This window comes from Schistocerca gregaria, unplaced genomic scaffold (genome assembly GCF_023897955.1).
Source record: "Schistocerca gregaria isolate iqSchGreg1 unplaced genomic scaffold, iqSchGreg1.2 ptg000318l, whole genome shotgun sequence".
In the NCBI taxonomy this organism is placed as follows: domain Eukaryota; kingdom Metazoa; phylum Arthropoda; class Insecta; order Orthoptera; family Acrididae; genus Schistocerca; species Schistocerca gregaria.
In genome coordinates, this window is record NW_026061796.1 from 443,163 (window position 1) to 460,385 (window position 17,223).

Consider the following 17,223-nt stretch of genomic DNA (forward strand, 5'->3'; position numbering starts at 1 on the left):
AGCTTGCAGACGATGACGTGTAGCAATTAATGAGCAAACGCAAGTCAAACGTTTTACCGCGTGTATCTGCTAGATACTGCCTCACACACGTTGGAGAGGCTCACTCCTTCCTCTGCCTCGTTCTCTGCACACTAGTTGCACGTGGCATCGATATAGCACAGCTTTTCTAGCGTCAGCGAAGTCAATATTACATGAATCGAGTCGACATGTTTGCTAGTTACGACGATGGAAGCAGAAGAAATGTGTGTGGTACTTTACTGCATCTGCTGTTCGCCTTTCGGCGTCCCTGTGTTCTTTCAGACGAAGATGACTGTGAAATTGGCAACGGGGCAGACGTGCAAAAGAGGGGCGCTGTACGTCAGCCGAAATAGCTCAGTTGGGAGAGCGTTAGACTGAAGATCTAAAGGTCCCTGGTTCGATCCCGGGTTTCGGCACGGCTTCGTTTTGAAGCCGACGCCAATGGAATTGCTCTGACTTTGTGATAATGTAACTAGAGCCGAGAACGGACATGACTCTCTTCTGTAACTGTTCTGGTTGTCTAGTGCTTGCCATAAGAGGAACACAGTAGGCAACTCTCTGAGAAGTAAGAAAATAAAAAAAACGTCCTACCGACTGCGTTCCCTGTTTTGTGCCAGGAGGTGAAGAACGTCTCCAGCGGAACCGTGAAATGAGCGAAAACGTGGGAAACATTGCATTCGAAGTGCTTGTGAATTTTCCAATTGCCCGATGAGTGTCGACAAAACACGTAAATCCTCTACTCCAACGTATGAGACGTAACGACTGCTGCAGTTTGTTTTTGCATCGTGTGTCAACATTGTTCGATGGTCTGTTACGAGCTTTGCGCGATAAGTTTGCAGACAGCATTCAGGCGACGTTTAACTACTAACAGCTCCATGCAGCGATTGCACAACAGTAAAGGACATGAGTCAATGTGTCGTTGTGCATCGTGAGATGTTTCATAATGCGTTGTGAGCCCGGATAGCTCAGTCGGTAGAGCATTAGGCTTTTAACCTAAGGGTCCAGGGTTCAAGTCCCTGTTCGGGCGGAAATTTTAATAATTTGGTAGCGTTTCCTCTGGTAGTGGTGGAAACACTACGGAAAAGAATGCAGCAACGCCGTTTTCTGACACCACAGTGCTTTAAACGGTTCAATTTGCACGTGTCGGGAGAACGCTGCGTTCGGGGCAGCCGTGGCCGAGTGGTTAAGGCGTCTGACTCGAAAGTAGTTTCGAATCCCGCCGGCTGCGTGCGATTCTGTGTAAAGAGCAGCAAATACTTTCACACGCATGAATGAGCGTGCAAACCAATGACGCCATTCTAAACAAGACGAAAATTTCCGTTTAAGAATGCTGAGTTTCACGACGGCCGCTGCTTCCTGTGCCTACCGGTCCACCTCGCACTGACGATGTGACTGCAGGAAGCCGTCGCAGGCCCACGAGTGCGCCCCCGTCATTTTCTCGCGCCTTCGCCGAGTTCGTGAGTACACACACGTGCTTGAAATTGTTGGACAGAGTGAAGGTTCATTCCTTTTTAGGAATTGCAATTCAATCAGTCGAGTGCGGCAAAAGCAATGGCGCCGCGTTTCTTTTCAATGATCTCGCAGCTACTTGCAAGTATGTCCATCCCTTAAGACGCCAGAAAACTAGCGTCAGCGGCGCGTCAGTGGGAAGTCGGTGAAGTCGCCATTGGAGCCATAAGCCAGCAATTACGACATGCGAATCACTCGCACACGACGCAGCTGTATGACAATGCTCGTGCGTGGGTGCGGATAGCTCAGTCGGTAGAGCGTTAGGTTTTCAACCAAAGGGTCCTGGGTTCTAGTCCCTGTCGGGGCGAAAATTAATACACTTTCGTAACGTCTAATGTGCTGGCAGTGGAATCACTACAGAAAAGAGTGAGCCCATGCTGCCTTCTGCCATGAGATTGCTTGCAAAGGTGGGAGTTTCAGTTGTCGAGAGACGCTTCTGAGACGTGCAGTCGTGGCCGAGTGGTTAAGGAGTCTGACTTGAAATCAGATTCCCTCTGGGAGCGTAGGTTCGAGTCCTGCCGACTGCGGAAATTTTCTCGCTCTCAGAAGATGGACGTTCAGCTGCATCCTAGCAGTTGCGTCACTACTAAACACGTGGGCCGCCAGCAAGGTGCAGTGTTCTTGGCTCCAGGGTGCAGCGCTACAGTCGTGCCCAGAAGCCACAGCTCATCTCCTCGTCTCACAACCGTCCACCAGGTGTCAGTGCAAGTGTCGCCTCTCTGGGCAGTGCAGATGTGATTATTTTAGCTTGCAGACGATGACGTGTAGCAATTAATGAGCAAACGCAAGTCAAACGTTTTACCGCGTGTATCTGCTAGATACTGCCTCACACACGTTGGAGAGGCTCACTCCTTCCTCTGCCTCGTTCTCTGCACACTAGTTGCACGTGGCATCGATATAGCACAGCTTTTCTAGCGTCAGCGAAGTCAATATTACATGAATCGAGTCGACATGTTTGCTAGTTACGACGATGGAAGCAGAAGAAATGTGTGTGGTACTTTACTGCATCTGCTGTTCGCCTTTCGGCGTCCCTGTGTTCTTTCAGACGAAGATGACTGTGAAATTGGCAACGGGGCAGACGTGCAAAAGAGGGGCGCTGTACGTCAGCCGAAATAGCTCAGTTGGGAGAGCGTTAGACTGAAGATCTAAAGGTCCCTGGTTCGATCCCGGGTTTCGGCACGGCTTCGTTTTGAAGCCGACGCCAATGGAATTGCTCTGACTTTGTGATAATGTAACTAGAGCCGAGAACGGACATGACTCTCTTCTGTAACTGTTCTGGTTGTCTAGTGCTTGCCATAAGAGGAACACAGTAGGCAACTCTCTGAGAAGTAAGAAAATAAAAAAAACGTCCTACCGACTGCGTTCCCTGTTTTGTGCCAGGAGGTGAAGAACGTCTCCAGCGGAACCGTGAAATGAGCGAAAACGTGGGAAACATTGCATTCGAAGTGCTTGTGAATTTTCCAATTGCCCGATGAGTGTCGACAAAACACGTAAATCCTCTACTCCAACGTATGAGACGTAACGACTGCTGCAGTTTGTTTTTGCATCGTGTGTCAACATTGTTCGATGGTCTGTTACGAGCTTTGCGCGATAAGTTTGCAGACAGCATTCAGGCGACGTTTAACTACTAACAGCTCCATGCAGCGATTGCACAACAGTAAAGGACATGAGTCAATGTGTCGTTGTGCATCGTGAGATGTTTCATAAGGCGTTGTGAGCCCGGATAGCTCAGTCGGTAGAGCATTAGGCTTTTAACCTAAGGGTCCAGGGTTCAAGTCCCTGTTCGGGCGGAAATTTTAATAATTTGGTAGCGTTTCCTCTGGTAGTGGTGGAAACACTACGGAAAAGAATGCAGCAACGCCGTTTTCTGACACCACAGTGCTTTAAACGGTTCAATTTGCACGTGTCGGGAGAACGCTGCGTTCGGGGCAGCCGTGGCCGAGTGGTTAAGGCGTCTGACTCGAAAGTAGTTTCGAATCCCGCCGGCTGCGTGCGATTCTGCGTAAAGAGCAGCAAATACTTTCACACGCATGAATGAGCGTGCAAACCAATGACGCCATTCTAAACAAGACGAAAATTTCCGTTTAAGAATGCTGAGTTTCACGACGGCCGCTGCTTCCTGTGCCTACCGGTCCACCTCGCACTGACGATGTGACTGCAGGAAGCCGTCGCAGGCCCACGAGTGCGCCCCCGTCATTTTCTCGCGCCTTCGCCGAGTTCGTGAGTACACACACGTGCTTGAAATTGTTGGACAGAGTGAAGGTTCATTCCTTTTTAGGAATTGCAATTCAATCAGTCGAGTGCGGCAAAAGCAATGGCGCCGCGTTTCTTTTCAATGATCTCGCAGCTACTTGCAAGTATGTCCATCCCTTAAGACGCCAGAAAACTAGCGTCAGCGGCGCGTCAGTGGGAAGTCGGTGAAGTCGCCATTGGAGCCATAAGCCAGCAATTACGACATGCGAATCACTCGCACACGACGCAGCTGTATGACAATGCTCGTGCGTGGGTGCGGATAGCTCAGTCGGTAGAGCGTTAGGTTTTCAACCAAAGGGTCCTGGGTTCTAGTCCCTGTCGGGGCGAAAATTAATACACTTTCGTAACGTCTAATGTGCTGGCAGTGGAATCACTACAGAAAAGAGTGAGCCCATGCTGCCTTCTGCCATGAGATTGCTTGCAAAGGTGGGAGTTTCAGTTGTCGAGAGACGCTTCTGAGACGTGCAGTCGTGGCCGAGTGGTTAAGGCGTCTGACTTGAAATCAGATTCCCTCTGGGAGCGTAGGTTCGAGTCCTGCCGACTGCGGAAATTTTCTCGCTCTCAGAAGATGGACGTTCAGCTGCATCCTAGCAGTTGCGTCACTACTAAACACGTGGGCCGCCAGCAAGGTGCAGTGTTCTTGGCTCCAGGGTGCAGCGCTACAGTCGTGCCCAGAAGCCACAGCTCATCTCCTCGTCTCACAACCGTCCACCAGGTGTCAGTGCAAGTGTCGCCTCTCTGGGCAGTGCAGATGTGATTATTTTAGCTTGCAGACGATGACGTGTAGCAATTAATGAGCAAACGCAAGTCAAACGTTTTACCGCGTGTATCTGCTAGATACTGCCTCACACACGTTGGAGAGGCTCACTCCTTCCTCTGCCTCGTTCTCTGCACACTAGTTGCACGTGGCATCGATATAGCACAGCTTTTCTAGCGTCAGCGAAGTCAATATTACATGAATCGAGTCGACATGTTTGCTAGTTACGACGATGGAAGCAGAAGAAATGTGTGTGGTACTTTACTGCATCTGCTGTTCGCCTTTCGGCGTCCCTGTGTTCTTTCAGACGAAGATGACTGTGAAATTGGCAACGGGGCAGACGTGCAAAAGAGGGGCGCTGTACGTCAGCCGAAATAGCTCAGTTGGGAGAGCGTTAGACTGAAGATCTAAAGGTCCCTGGTTCGATCCCGGGTTTCGGCACGGCTTCGTTTTGAAGCCGACGCCAATGGAATTGCTCTGACTTTGTGATAATGTAACTAGAGCCGAGAACGGACATGACTCTCTTCTGTAACTGTTCTGGTTGTCTAGTGCTTGCCATAAGAGGAACACAGTAGGCAACTCTCTGAGAAGTAAGAAAATAAAAAAAACGTCCTACCGACTGCGTTCCCTGTTTTGTGCCAGGAGGTGAAGAACGTCTCCAGCGGAACCGTGAAATGAGCGAAAACGTGGGAAACATTGCATTCGAAGTGCTTGTGAATTTTCCAATTGCCCGATGAGTGTCGACAAAACACGTAAATCCTCTACTCCAACGTATGAGACGTAACGACTGCTGCAGTTTGTTTTTGCATCGTGTGTCAACATTGTTCGATGGTCTGTTACGAGCTTTGCGCGATAAGTTTGCAGACAGCATTCAGGCGACGTTTAACTACTAACAGCTCCATGCAGCGATTGCACAACAGTAAAGGACATGAGTCAATGTGTCGTTGTGCATCGTGAGATGTTTCATAAGGCGTTGTGAGCCCGGATAGCTCAGTCGGTAGAGCATTAGGCTTTTAACCTAAGGGTCCAGGGTTCAAGTCCCTGTTCGGGCGGAAATTTTAATAATTTGGTAGCGTTTCCTCTGGTAGTGGTGGAAACACTACGGAAAAGAATGCAGCAACGCCGTTTTCTGACACCACAGTGCTTTAAACGGTTCAATTTGCACGTGTCGGGAGAACGCTGCGTTCGGGGCAGCCGTGGCCGAGTGGTTAAGGCGTCTGACTCGAAAGTAGTTTCGAATCCCGCCGGCTGCGTGCGATTCTGCGTAAAGAGCAGCAAATACTTTCACACGCATGAATGAGCGTGCAAACCAATGACGCCATTCTAAACAAGACGAAAATTTCCGTTTAAGAATGCTGAGTTTCACGACGGCCGCTGCTTCCTGTGCCTACCGGTCCACCTCGCACTGACGATGTGACTGCAGGAAGCCGTCGCAGGCCCACGAGTGCGCCCCCGTCATTTTCTCGCGCCTTCGCCGAGTTCGTGAGTACAGAGTGAAGGTTCATTCCTTTTTAGGAATTGCAATTCAATCAGTCGAGTGCGGCAAAAGCAATGGCGCCGCGTTTCTTTTCAATGATCTCGCAGCTACTTGCAAGTATGTCCATCCCTTAAGACGCCAGAAAACTAGCGTCAGCGGCGCGTCAGTGGGAAGTCGGTGAAGTCGCCATTGGAGCCATAAGCCAGCAATTACGACATGCGAATCACTCGCACACGACGCAGCTGTATGACAATGCTCGTGCGTGGGTGCGGATAGCTCAGTCGGTAGAGCGTTAGGTTTTCAACCAAAGGGTCCTGGGTTCTAGTCCCTGTCGGGGCGAAAATTAATACACTTTCGTAACGTCTAATGTGCTGGCAGTGGAATCACTACAGAAAAGAGTGAGCCCATGCTGCCTTCTGCCATGAGATTGCTTGCAAAGGTGGGAGTTTCAGTTGTCGAGAGACGCTTCTGAGACGTGCAGTCGTGGCCGAGTGGTTAAGGCGTCTGACTTGAAATCAGATTCCCTCTGGGAGCGTAGGTTCGAGTCCTGCCGACTGCGGAAATTTTCTCGCTCTCAGAAGATGGACGTTCAGCTGCATCCTAGCAGTTGCGTCACTACTAAACACGTGGGCCGCCAGCAAGGTGCAGTGTTCTTGGCTCCAGGGTGCAGCGCTACAGTCGTGCCCAGAAGCCACAGCTCATCTCCTCGTCTCACAACCGTCCACCAGGTGTCAGTGCAAGTGTCGCCTCTCTGGGCAGTGCAGATGTGATTATTTTAGCTTGCAGACGATGACGTGTAGCAATTAATGAGCAAACGCAAGTCAAACGTTTTACCGCGTGTATCTGCTAGATACTGCCTCACACACGTTGGAGAGGCTCACTCCTTCCTCTGCCTCGTTCTCTGCACACTAGTTGCACGTGGCATCGATATAGCACAGCTTTTCTAGCGTCAGCGAAGTCAATATTACATGAATCGAGTCGACATGTTTGCTAGTTACGACGATGGAAGCAGAAGAAATGTGTGTGGTACTTTACTGCATCTGCTGTTCGCCTTTCGGCGTCCCTGTGTTCTTTCAGACGAAGATGACTGTGAAATTGGCAACGGGGCAGACGTGCAAAAGAGGGGCGCTGTACGTCAGCCGAAATAGCTCAGTTGGGAGAGCGTTAGACTGAAGATCTAAAGGTCCCTGGTTCGATCCCGGGTTTCGGCACGGCTTCGTTTTGAAGCCGACGCCAATGGAATTGCTCTGACTTTGTGATAATGTAACTAGAGCCGAGAACGGACATGACTCTCTTCTGTAACTGTTCTGGTTGTCTAGTGCTTGCCATAAGAGGAACACAGTAGGCAACTCTCTGAGAAGTAAGAAAATAAAAAAAACGTCCTACCGACTGCGTTCCCTGTTTTGTGCCAGGAGGTGAAGAACGTCTCCAGCGGAACCGTGAAATGAGCGAAAACGTGGGAAACATTGCATTCGAAGTGCTTGTGAATTTTCCAATTGCCCGATGAGTGTCGACAAAACACGTAAATCCTCTACTCCAACGTATGAGACGTAACGACTGCTGCAGTTTGTTTTTGCATCGTGTGTCAACATTGTTCGATGGTCTGTTACGAGCTTTGCGCGATAAGTTTGCAGACAGCATTCAGGCGACGTTTAACTACTAACAGCTCCATGCAGCGATTGCACAACAGTAAAGGACATGAGTCAATGTGTCGTTGTGCATCGTGAGATGTTTCATAAGGCGTTGTGAGCCCGGATAGCTCAGTCGGTAGAGCATTAGGCTTTTAACCTAAGGGTCCAGGGTTCAAGTCCCTGTTCGGGCGGAAATTTTAATAATTTGGTAGCGTTTCCTCTGGTAGTGGTGGAAACACTACGGAAAAGAATGCAGCAACGCCGTTTTCTGACACCACAGTGCTTTAAACGGTTCAATTTGCACGTGTCGGGAGAACGCTGCGTTCGGGGCAGCCGTGGCCGAGTGGTTAAGGCGTCTGACTCGAAAGTAGTTTCGAATCCCGCCGGCTGCGTGCGATTCTGCGTAAAGAGCAGCAAATACTTTCACACGCATGAATGAGCGTGCAAACCAATGACGCCATTCTAAACAAGACGAAAATTTCCGTTTAAGAATGCTGAGTTTCACGACGGCCGCTGCTTCCTGTGCCTACCGGTCCACCTCGCACTGACGATGTGACTGCAGGAAGCCGTCGCAGGCCCACGAGTGCGCCCCCGTCATTTTCTCGCGCCTTCGCCGAGTTCGTGAGTACACACACGTGCTTGAAATTGTTGGACAGAGTGAAGGTTCATTCCTTTTTAGGAATTGCAATTCAATCAGTCGAGTGCGGCAAAAGCAATGGCGCCGCGTTTCTTTTCAATGATCTCGCAGCTACTTGCAAGTATGTCCATCCCTTAAGACGCCAGAAAACTAGCGTCAGCGGCGCGTCAGTGGGAAGTCGGTGAAGTCGCCATTGGAGCCATAAGCCAGCAATTACGACATGCGAATCACTCGCACACGACGCAGCTGTATGACAATGCTCGTGCGTGGGTGCGGATAGCTCAGTCGGTAGAGCGTTAGGTTTTCAACCAAAGGGTCCTGGGTTCTAGTCCCTGTCGGGGCGAAAATTAATACACTTTCGTAAAGTCTAATGTGCTGGCAGTGGAATCACTACAGAAAAGAGTGAGCCCATGCTGCCTTCTGCCATGAGATTGCTTGCAAAGGTGGGAGTTTCAGTTGTCGAGAGACGCCTCTGAGACGTGCAGTCGTGGCCGAGTGGTTAAGGCGTCTGACTTGAAATCAGATTCCCTCTGGGAGCGTAGGTTCGAGTCCTGCCGACTGCGGAAATTTTCTCGCTCTCAGAAGATGGACGTTCAGCTGCATCCTAGCAGTTGCGTCACTACTAAACACGTGGGCCGCCAGCAAGGTGCAGTGTTCTTGGCTCCAGGGTGCAGCGCTACAGTCGTGCCCAGAAGCCACAGCTCATCTCCTCGTCTCACAACCGTCCACCAGGTGTCAGTGCAAGTGTCGCCTCTCTGGGCAGTGCAGATGTGATTATTTTAGCTTGCAGACGATGACGTGTAGCAATTAATGAGCAAACGCAAGTCAAACGTTTTACCGCGTGTATCTGCTAGATACTGCCTCACACACGTTGGAGAGGCTCACTCCTTCCTCTGCCTCGTTCTCTGCACACTAGTTGCACGTGGCATCGATATAGCACAGCTTTTCTAGCGTCAGCGAAGTCAATATTACATGAATCGAGTCGACATGTTTGCTAGTTACGACGATGGAAGCAGAAGAAATGTGTGTGGTACTTTACTGCATCTGCTGTTCGCCTTTCGGCGTCCCTGTGTTCTTTCAGACGAAGATGACTGTGAAATTGGCAACGGGGCAGACGTGCAAAAGAGGGGCGCTGTACGTCAGCCGAAATAGCTCAGTTGGGAGAGCGTTAGACTGAAGATCTAAAGGTCCCTGGTTCGATCCCGGGTTTCGGCACGGCTTCGTTTTGAAGCCGACGCCAATGGAATTGCTCTGACTTTGTGATAATGTAACTAGAGCCGAGAACGGACATGACTCTCTTCTGTAACTGTTCTGGTTGTCTAGTGCTTGCCATAAGAGGAACACAGTAGGCAACTCTCTGAGAAGTAAGAAAATAAAAAAAACGTCCTACCGACTGCGTTCCCTGTTTTGTGCCAGGAGGTGAAGAACGTCTCCAGCGGAACCGTGAAATGAGCGAAAACGTGGGAAACATTGCATTCGAAGTGCTTGTGAATTTTCCAATTGCCCGATGAGTGTCGACAAAACACGTAAATCCTCTACTCCAACGTATGAGACGTAACGACTGCTGCAGTTTGTTTTTGCATCGTGTGTCAACATTGTTCGATGGTCTGTTACGAGCTTTGCGCGATAAGTTTGCAGACAGCATTCAGGCGACGTTTAACTACTAACAGCTCCATGCAGCGATTGCACAACAGTAAAGGACATGAGTCAATGTGTCGTTGTGCATCGTGAGATGTTTCATAAGGCGTTGTGAGCCCGGATAGCTCAGTCGGTAGAGCATTAGGCTTTTAACCTAAGGGTCCAGGGTTCAAGTCCCTGTTCGGGCGGAAATTTTAATAATTTGGTAGCGTTTCCTCTGGTAGTGGTGGAAACACTACGGAAAAGAATGCAGCAACGCCGTTTTCTGACACCACAGTGCTTTAAACGGTTCAATTTGCACGTGTCGGGAGAACGCTGCGTTCGGGGCAGCCGTGGCCGAGTGGTTAAGGCGTCTGACTCGAAAGTAGTTTCGAATCCCGCCGGCTGCGTGCGATTCTGCGTAAAGAGCAGCAAATACTTTCACACGCATGAATGAGCGTGCAAACCAATGACGCCATTCTAAACAAGACGAAAATTTCCGTTTAAGAATGCTGAGTTTCACGACGGCCGCTGCTTCCTGTGCCTACCGGTCCACCTCGCACTGACGATGTGACTGCAGGAAGCCGTCGCAGGCCCACGAGTGCGCCCCCGTCATTTTCTCGCGCCTTCGCCGAGTTCGTGAGTACACACACGTGCTTGAAATTGTTGGACAGAGTGAAGGTTCATTCCTTTTTAGGAATTGCAATTCAATCAGTCGAGTGCGGCAAAAGCAATGGCGCCGCGTTTCTTTTCAATGATCTCGCAGCTACTTGCAAGTATGTCCATCCCTTAAGACGCCAGAAAACTAGCGTCAGCGGCGCGTCAGTGGGAAGTCGGTGAAGTCGCCATTGGAGCCATAAGCCAGCAATTACGACATGCGAATCACTCGCACACGACGCAGCTGTATGACAATGCTCGTGCGTGGGTGCGGATAGCTCAGTCGGTAGAGCGTTAGGTTTTCAACCAAAGGGTCCTGGGTTCTAGTCCCTGTCGGGGCGAAAATTAATACACTTTCGTAACGTCTAATGTGCTGGCAGTGGAATCACTACAGAAAAGAGTGAGCCCATGCTGCCTTCTGCCATGAGATTGCTTGCAAAGGTGGGAGTTTCAGTTGTCGAGAGACGCTTCTGAGACGTGCAGTCGTGGCCGAGTGGTTAAGGCGTCTGACTTGAAATCAGATTCCCTCTGGGAGCGTAGGTTCGAGTCCTGCCGACTGCGGAAATTTTCTCGCTCTCAGAAGATGGACGTTCAGCTGCATCCTAGCAGTTGCGTCACTACTAAACACGTGGGCCGCCAGCAAGGTGCAGTGTTCTTGGCTCCAGGGTGCAGCGCTACAGTCGTGCCCAGAAGCCACAGCTCATCTCCTCGTCTCACAACCGTCCACCAGGTGTCAGTGCAAGTGTCGCCTCTCTGGGCAGTGCAGATGTGATTATTTTAGCTTGCAGACGATGACGTGTAGCAATTAATGAGCAAACGCAAGTCAAACGTTTTACCGCGTGTATCTGCTAGATACTGCCTCACACACGTTGGAGAGGCTCACTCCTTCCTCTGCCTCGTTCTCTGCACACTAGTTGCACGTGGCATCGATATAGCACAGCTTTTCTAGCGTCAGCGAAGTCAATATTACATGAATCGAGTCGACATGTTTGCTAGTTACGACGATGGAAGCAGAAGAAATGTGTGTGGTACTTTACTGCATCTGCTGTTCGCCTTTCGGCGTCCCTGTGTTCTTTCAGACGAAGATGACTGTGAAATTGGCAACGGGGCAGACGTGCAAAAGAGGGGCGCTGTACGTCAGCCGAAATAGCTCAGTTGGGAGAGCGTTAGACTGAAGATCTAAAGGTCCCTGGTTCGATCCCGGGTTTCGGCACGGCTTCGTTTTGAAGCCGACGCCAATGGAATTGCTCTGACTTTGTGATAATGTAACTAGAGCCGAGAACGGACATGACTCTCTTCTGTAACTGTTCTGGTTGTCTAGTGCTTGCCATAAGAGGAACACAGTAGGCAACTCTCTGAGAAGTAAGAAAATAAAAAAAACGTCCTACCGACTGCGTTCCCTGTTTTGTGCCAGGAGGTGAAGAACGTCTCCAGCGGAACCGTGAAATGAGCGAAAACGTGGGAAACATTGCATTCGAAGTGCTTGTGAATTTTCCAATTGCCCGATGAGTGTCGACAAAACACGTAAATCCTCTACTCCAACGTATGAGACGTAACGACTGCTGCAGTTTGTTTTTGCATCGTGTGTCAACATTGTTCGATGGTCTGTTACGAGCTTTGCGCGATAAGTTTGCAGACAGCATTCAGGCGACGTTTAACTACTAACAGCTCCATGCAGCGATTGCACAACAGTAAAGGACATGAGTCAATGTGTCGTTGTGCATCGTGAGATGTTTCATAAGGCGTTGTGAGCCCGGATAGCTCAGTCGGTAGAGCATTAGGCTTTTAACCTAAGGGTCCAGGGTTCAAGTCCCTGTTCGGGCGGAAATTTTAATAATTTGGTAGCGTTTCCTCTGGTAGTGGTGGAAACACTACGGAAAAGAATGCAGCAACGCCGTTTTCTGACACCACAGTGCTTTAAACGGTTCAATTTGCACGTGTCGGGAGAACGCTGCGTTCGGGGCAGCCGTGGCCGAGTGGTTAAGGCGTCTGACTCGAAAGTAGTTTCGAATCCCGCCGGCTGCGTGCGATTCTGCGTAAAGAGCAGCAAATACTTTCACACGCATGAATGAGCGTGCAAACCAATGACGCCATTCTAAACAAGACGAAAATTTCCGTTTAAGAATGCTGAGTTTCACGACGGCCGCTGCTTCCTGTGCCTACCGGTCCACCTCGCACTGACGATGTGACTGCAGGAAGCCGTCGCAGGCCCACGAGTGCGCCCCCGTCATTTTCTCGCGCCTTCGCCGAGTTCGTGAGTACACACACGTGCTTGAAATTGTTGGACAGAGTGAAGGTTCATTCCTTTTTAGGAATTGCAATTCAATCAGTCGAGTGCGGCAAAAGCAATGGCGCCGCGTTTCTTTTCAATGATCTCGCAGCTACTTGCAAGTATGTCCATCCCTTAAGACGCCAGAAAACTAGCGTCAGCGGCGCGTCAGTGGGAAGTCGGTGAAGTCGCCATTGGAGCCATAAGCCAGCAATTACGACATGCGAATCACTCGCACACGACGCAGCTGTATGACAATGCTCGTGCGTGGGTGCGGATAGCTCAGTCGGTAGAGCGTTAGGTTTTCAACCAAAGGGTCCTGGGTTCTAGTCCCTGTCGGGGCGAAAATTAATACACTTTCGTAACGTCTAATGTGCTGGCAGTGGAATCACTACAGAAAAGAGTGAGCCCATGCTGCCTTCTGCCATGAGATTGCTTGCAAAGGTGGGAGTTTCAGTTGTCGAGAGACGCTTCTGAGACGTGCAGTCGTGGCCGAGTGGTTAAGGCGTCTGACTTGAAATCAGATTCCCTCTGGGAGCGTAGGTTCGAGTCCTGCCGACTGCGGAAATTTTCTCGCTCTCAGAAGATGGACGTTCAGCTGCATCCTAGCAGTTGCGTCACTACTAAACACGTGGGCCGCCAGCAAGGTGCAGTGTTCTTGGCTCCAGGGTGCAGCGCTACAGTCGTGCCCAGAAGCCACAGCTCATCTCCTCGTCTCACAACCGTCCACCAGGTGTCAGTGCAAGTGTCGCCTCTCTGGGCAGTGCAGATGTGATTATTTTAGCTTGCAGACGATGACGTGTAGCAATTAATGAGCAAACGCAAGTCAAACGTTTTACCGCGTGTATCTGCTAGATACTGCCTCACACACGTTGGAGAGGCTCACTCCTTCCTCTGCCTCGTTCTCTGCACACTAGTTGCACGTGGCATCGATATAGCACAGCTTTTCTAGCGTCAGCGAAGTCAATATTACATGAATCGAGTCGACATGTTTGCTAGTTACGACGATGGAAGCAGAAAAAATGTGTGTGGTACTTTACTGCATCTGCTGTTCGCCTTTCGGCGTCCCTGTGTTCTTTCAGACGAAGATGACTGTGAAATTGGCAACGGGGCAGACGTGCAAAAGAGGGGCGCTGTACGTCAGCCGAAATAGCTCAGTTGGGAGAGCGTTAGACTGAAGATCTAAAGGTCCCTGGTTCGATCCCGGGTTTCGGCACGGCTTCGTTTTGAAGCCGACGCCAATGGAATTGCTCTGACTTTGTGATAATGTAACTAGAGCCGAGAACGGACATGACTCTCTTCTGTAACTGTTCTGGTTGTCTAGTGCTTGCCATAAGAGGAACACAGTAGGCAACTCTCTGAGAAGTAAGAAAATAAAAAAAACGTCCTACCGACTGCGTTCCCTGTTTTGTGCCAGGAGGTGAAGAACGTCTCCAGCGGAACCGTGAAATGAGCGAAAACGTGGGAAACATTGCATTCGAAGTGCTTGTGAATTTTCCAATTGCCCGATGAGTGTCGACAAAACACGTAAATCCTCTACTCCAACGTATGAGACGTAACGACTGCTGCAGTTTGTTTTTGCATCGTGTGTCAACATTGTTCGATGGTCTGTTACGAGCTTTGCGCGATAAGTTTGCAGACAGCATTCAGGCGACGTTTAACTACTAACAGCTCCATGCAGCGATTGCACAACAGTAAAGGACATGAGTCAATGTGTCGTTGTGCATCGTGAGATGTTTCATAAGGCGTTGTGAGCCCGGATAGCTCAGTCGGTAGAGCATTAGGCTTTTAACCTAAGGGTCCAGGGTTCAAGTCCCTGTTCGGGCGGAAATTTTAATAATTTGGTAGCGTTTCCTCTGGTAGTGGTGGAAACACTACGGAAAAGAATGCAGCAACGCCGTTTTCTGACACCACAGTGCTTTAAACGGTTCAATTTGCACGTGTCGGGAGAACGCTGCGTTCGGGGCAGCCGTGGCCGAGTGGTTAAGGCGTCTGACTCGAAAGTAGTTTCGAATCCCGCCGGCTGCGTGCGATTCTGCGTAAAGAGCAGCAAATACTTTCACACGCATGAATGAGCGTGCAAACCAATGACGCCATTCTAAACAAGACGAAAATTTCCGTTTAAGAACGGACGACGGCCGCTGCTTCCTGTGACTACCGGTCCACCTCGCACTGACGATGTGACTGCAGGAAGCCGTCGCAGGCCCACGAGTGCGCCCCCGTCATTTTCTCGCGCCTTCGCCGAGTTCGTGAGTACACACACGTGCTTGAAATTGTTGGACAGAGTGAAGGTTCATTCCTTTTTAGGAATTGCAATTCAATCAGTCGAGTGCGGCAAAAGCAATGGCGCCGCGTTTCTTTTCAATGATCTCGCAGCTACTTGCAAGTATGTCCATCCCTTAAGACGCCAGAAAACTAGCGTCAGCGGCGCGTCAGTGGGAAGTCGGTGAAGTCGCCATTGGAGCCATAAGCCAGCAATTACGACATGCGAATCACTCGCACACGACGCAGCTGTATGACAATGCTCGTGCGTGGGTGCGGATAGCTCAGTCGGTAGAGCGTTAGGTTTTCAACCAAAGGGTCCTGGGTTCTAGTCCCTGTCGGGGCGAAAATTAATACACTTTCGTAACGTCTAATGTGCTGGCAGTGGAATCACTACAGAAAAGAGTGAGCCCATGCTGCCTTCTGCCATGAGATTGCTTGCAAAGGTGGGAGTTTCAGTTGTCGAGAGACGCTTCTGAGACGTGCAGTCGTGGCCGAGTGGTTAAGGCGTCTGACTTGAAATCAGATTCCCTCTGGGAGCGTAGGTTCGAGTCCTGCCGACTGCGGAAATTTTCTCGCTCTCAGAAGATGGACGTTCAGCTGCATCCTAGCAGTTGCGTCACTACTAAACACGTGGGCCTCCAGCAAGGTGCAGTGTTCTTGGCTCCAGGGTGCAGCGCTACAGTCGTGCCCAGAAGCCACAGCTCATCTCCTCGTCTCACAACCGTCCACCAGGTGTCAGTGCAAGTGTCGCCTCTCTGGGCAGTGCAGATGTGATTATTTTAGCTTGCAGACGATGACGTGTAGCAATTAATGAGCAAACGCAAGTCAAACGTTTTACCGCGTGTATCTGCTAGATACTGCCTCACACACGTTGGAGAGGCTCACTCCTTCCTCTGCCTCGTTCTCTGCACACTAGTTGCACGTGGCATCGATATAGCACAGCTTTTCTAGCGTCAGCGAAGTCAATATTACATGAATCGAGTCGACATGTTTGCTAGTTACGACGATGGAAGCAGAAGAAATGTGTGTGGTACTTTACTGCATCTGCTGTTCGCCTTTCGGCGTCCCTGTGTTCTTTCAGACGAAGATGACTGTGAAATTGGCAACGGGGCAGACGTGCAAAAGAGGGGCGCTGTACGTCAGCCGAAATAGCTCAGTTGGGAGAGCGTTAGACTGAAGATCTAAAGGTCCCTGGTTCGATCCCGGGTTTCGGCACGGCTTCGTTTTGAAGCCGACGCCAATGGAATTGCTCTGACTTTGTGATAATGTAACTAGAGCCGAGAACGGACATGACTCTCTTCTGTAACTGTTCTGGTTGTCTAGTGCTTGCCATAAGAGGAACACAGTAGGCAACTCTCTGAGAAGTAAGAAAATAAAAAAAACGTCCTACCGACTGCGTTCCCTGTTTTGTGCCAGGAGGTGAAGAACGTCTCCAGCGGAACCGTGAAATGAGCGAAAACGTGGGAAACATTGCATTCGAAGTGCTTGTGAATTTTCCAATTGCCCGATGAGTGTCGACAAAACACGTAAATCCTCTACTCCAACGTATGAGACGTAACGACTGCTGCAGTTTGTTTTTGCATCGTGTGTCAACATTGTTCGATGGTCTGTTACGAGCTTTGCGCGATAAGTTTGCAGACAGCATTCAGGCGACGTTTAACTACTAACAGCTCCATGCAGCGATTGCACAACAGTAAAGGACATGAGTCAATGTGTCGTTGTGCATCGTGAGATGTTTCATAAGGCGTTGTGAGCCCGGATAGCTCAGTCGGTAGAGCATTAGGCTTTTAACCTAAGGGTCCAGGGTTCAAGTCCCTGTTCGGGCGGAAATTTTAATAATTTGGTAGCGTTTCCTCTGGTAGTGGTGGAAACACTACGGAAAAGAATGCAGCAACGCCGTTTTCTGACACCACAGTGCTTTAAACGGTTCAATTTGCACGTGTCGGGAGAACGCTGCGTTCGGGGCAGCCGTGGCCGAGTGGTTAAGGCGTCTGACTCGAAAGTAGTTTCGAATCCCGCCGGCTGCGTGCGATTCTGCGTAAAGAGCAGCAAATACTTTCACACGCATGAATGAGCGTGCAAACCAATGACGCCATTCTAAACAAGACGAAAATTTCCGTTTAAGAATGCTGA

General features: G+C 50.1%; 23 non-coding genes across 23 annotated transcripts; all 23 read left to right on the forward strand.

Moving 5' to 3' along the window:
• Positions 1 to 361: 361 nt before the first annotated feature.
• Trnaf-gaa (transfer RNA phenylalanine (anticodon GAA)) lies at positions 362 to 434 on the forward strand. The gene has a single exon. It is a non-coding gene; the product is annotated as a tRNA-Phe (tRNA).
• Positions 435 to 972: 538 nt separating this feature from the next.
• On the forward strand, positions 973 to 1,045 carry Trnak-uuu (transfer RNA lysine (anticodon UUU)). Its single transcript has one exon. It is a non-coding gene; the product is annotated as a tRNA-Lys (tRNA).
• Positions 1,046 to 1,972: 927 nt separating this feature from the next.
• Positions 1,973 to 2,054, forward strand: Trnas-uga (transfer RNA serine (anticodon UGA)). Its single transcript has one exon. It is a non-coding gene; the product is annotated as a tRNA-Ser (tRNA).
• A 579-nt stretch (positions 2,055 to 2,633) lies between these two features.
• Positions 2,634 to 2,706, forward strand: Trnaf-gaa (transfer RNA phenylalanine (anticodon GAA)). The gene has a single exon. It is a non-coding gene; the product is annotated as a tRNA-Phe (tRNA).
• A 538-nt stretch (positions 2,707 to 3,244) lies between these two features.
• Positions 3,245 to 3,317, forward strand: Trnak-uuu (transfer RNA lysine (anticodon UUU)). Its single transcript has one exon. It is a non-coding gene; the product is annotated as a tRNA-Lys (tRNA).
• A 927-nt stretch (positions 3,318 to 4,244) lies between these two features.
• Positions 4,245 to 4,326, forward strand: Trnas-uga (transfer RNA serine (anticodon UGA)). Its single transcript has one exon. It is a non-coding gene; the product is annotated as a tRNA-Ser (tRNA).
• A 579-nt stretch (positions 4,327 to 4,905) lies between these two features.
• Positions 4,906 to 4,978, forward strand: Trnaf-gaa (transfer RNA phenylalanine (anticodon GAA)). Its single transcript has one exon. It is a non-coding gene; the product is annotated as a tRNA-Phe (tRNA).
• Positions 4,979 to 5,516: 538 nt separating this feature from the next.
• On the forward strand, positions 5,517 to 5,589 carry Trnak-uuu (transfer RNA lysine (anticodon UUU)). Its single transcript has one exon. It is a non-coding gene; the product is annotated as a tRNA-Lys (tRNA).
• A 902-nt stretch (positions 5,590 to 6,491) lies between these two features.
• On the forward strand, positions 6,492 to 6,573 carry Trnas-uga (transfer RNA serine (anticodon UGA)). The gene has a single exon. It is a non-coding gene; the product is annotated as a tRNA-Ser (tRNA).
• A 579-nt stretch (positions 6,574 to 7,152) lies between these two features.
• Positions 7,153 to 7,225, forward strand: Trnaf-gaa (transfer RNA phenylalanine (anticodon GAA)). Its single transcript has one exon. It is a non-coding gene; the product is annotated as a tRNA-Phe (tRNA).
• Positions 7,226 to 7,763: 538 nt separating this feature from the next.
• On the forward strand, positions 7,764 to 7,836 carry Trnak-uuu (transfer RNA lysine (anticodon UUU)). The gene has a single exon. It is a non-coding gene; the product is annotated as a tRNA-Lys (tRNA).
• A 927-nt stretch (positions 7,837 to 8,763) lies between these two features.
• On the forward strand, positions 8,764 to 8,845 carry Trnas-uga (transfer RNA serine (anticodon UGA)). The gene has a single exon. It is a non-coding gene; the product is annotated as a tRNA-Ser (tRNA).
• A 579-nt stretch (positions 8,846 to 9,424) lies between these two features.
• Positions 9,425 to 9,497, forward strand: Trnaf-gaa (transfer RNA phenylalanine (anticodon GAA)). The gene has a single exon. It is a non-coding gene; the product is annotated as a tRNA-Phe (tRNA).
• A 538-nt stretch (positions 9,498 to 10,035) lies between these two features.
• On the forward strand, positions 10,036 to 10,108 carry Trnak-uuu (transfer RNA lysine (anticodon UUU)). The gene has a single exon. It is a non-coding gene; the product is annotated as a tRNA-Lys (tRNA).
• Positions 10,109 to 11,035: 927 nt separating this feature from the next.
• On the forward strand, positions 11,036 to 11,117 carry Trnas-uga (transfer RNA serine (anticodon UGA)). Its single transcript has one exon. It is a non-coding gene; the product is annotated as a tRNA-Ser (tRNA).
• Positions 11,118 to 11,696: 579 nt separating this feature from the next.
• Positions 11,697 to 11,769, forward strand: Trnaf-gaa (transfer RNA phenylalanine (anticodon GAA)). The gene has a single exon. It is a non-coding gene; the product is annotated as a tRNA-Phe (tRNA).
• A 538-nt stretch (positions 11,770 to 12,307) lies between these two features.
• Positions 12,308 to 12,380, forward strand: Trnak-uuu (transfer RNA lysine (anticodon UUU)). Its single transcript has one exon. It is a non-coding gene; the product is annotated as a tRNA-Lys (tRNA).
• Positions 12,381 to 13,307: 927 nt separating this feature from the next.
• Trnas-uga (transfer RNA serine (anticodon UGA)) lies at positions 13,308 to 13,389 on the forward strand. Its single transcript has one exon. It is a non-coding gene; the product is annotated as a tRNA-Ser (tRNA).
• Positions 13,390 to 13,968: 579 nt separating this feature from the next.
• Trnaf-gaa (transfer RNA phenylalanine (anticodon GAA)) lies at positions 13,969 to 14,041 on the forward strand. The gene has a single exon. It is a non-coding gene; the product is annotated as a tRNA-Phe (tRNA).
• A 538-nt stretch (positions 14,042 to 14,579) lies between these two features.
• Trnak-uuu (transfer RNA lysine (anticodon UUU)) lies at positions 14,580 to 14,652 on the forward strand. The gene has a single exon. It is a non-coding gene; the product is annotated as a tRNA-Lys (tRNA).
• A 919-nt stretch (positions 14,653 to 15,571) lies between these two features.
• Trnas-uga (transfer RNA serine (anticodon UGA)) lies at positions 15,572 to 15,653 on the forward strand. The gene has a single exon. It is a non-coding gene; the product is annotated as a tRNA-Ser (tRNA).
• A 579-nt stretch (positions 15,654 to 16,232) lies between these two features.
• Positions 16,233 to 16,305, forward strand: Trnaf-gaa (transfer RNA phenylalanine (anticodon GAA)). The gene has a single exon. It is a non-coding gene; the product is annotated as a tRNA-Phe (tRNA).
• Positions 16,306 to 16,843: 538 nt separating this feature from the next.
• On the forward strand, positions 16,844 to 16,916 carry Trnak-uuu (transfer RNA lysine (anticodon UUU)). The gene has a single exon. It is a non-coding gene; the product is annotated as a tRNA-Lys (tRNA).
• The last annotated feature ends 307 nt before the right edge of the window (positions 16,917 to 17,223 follow it).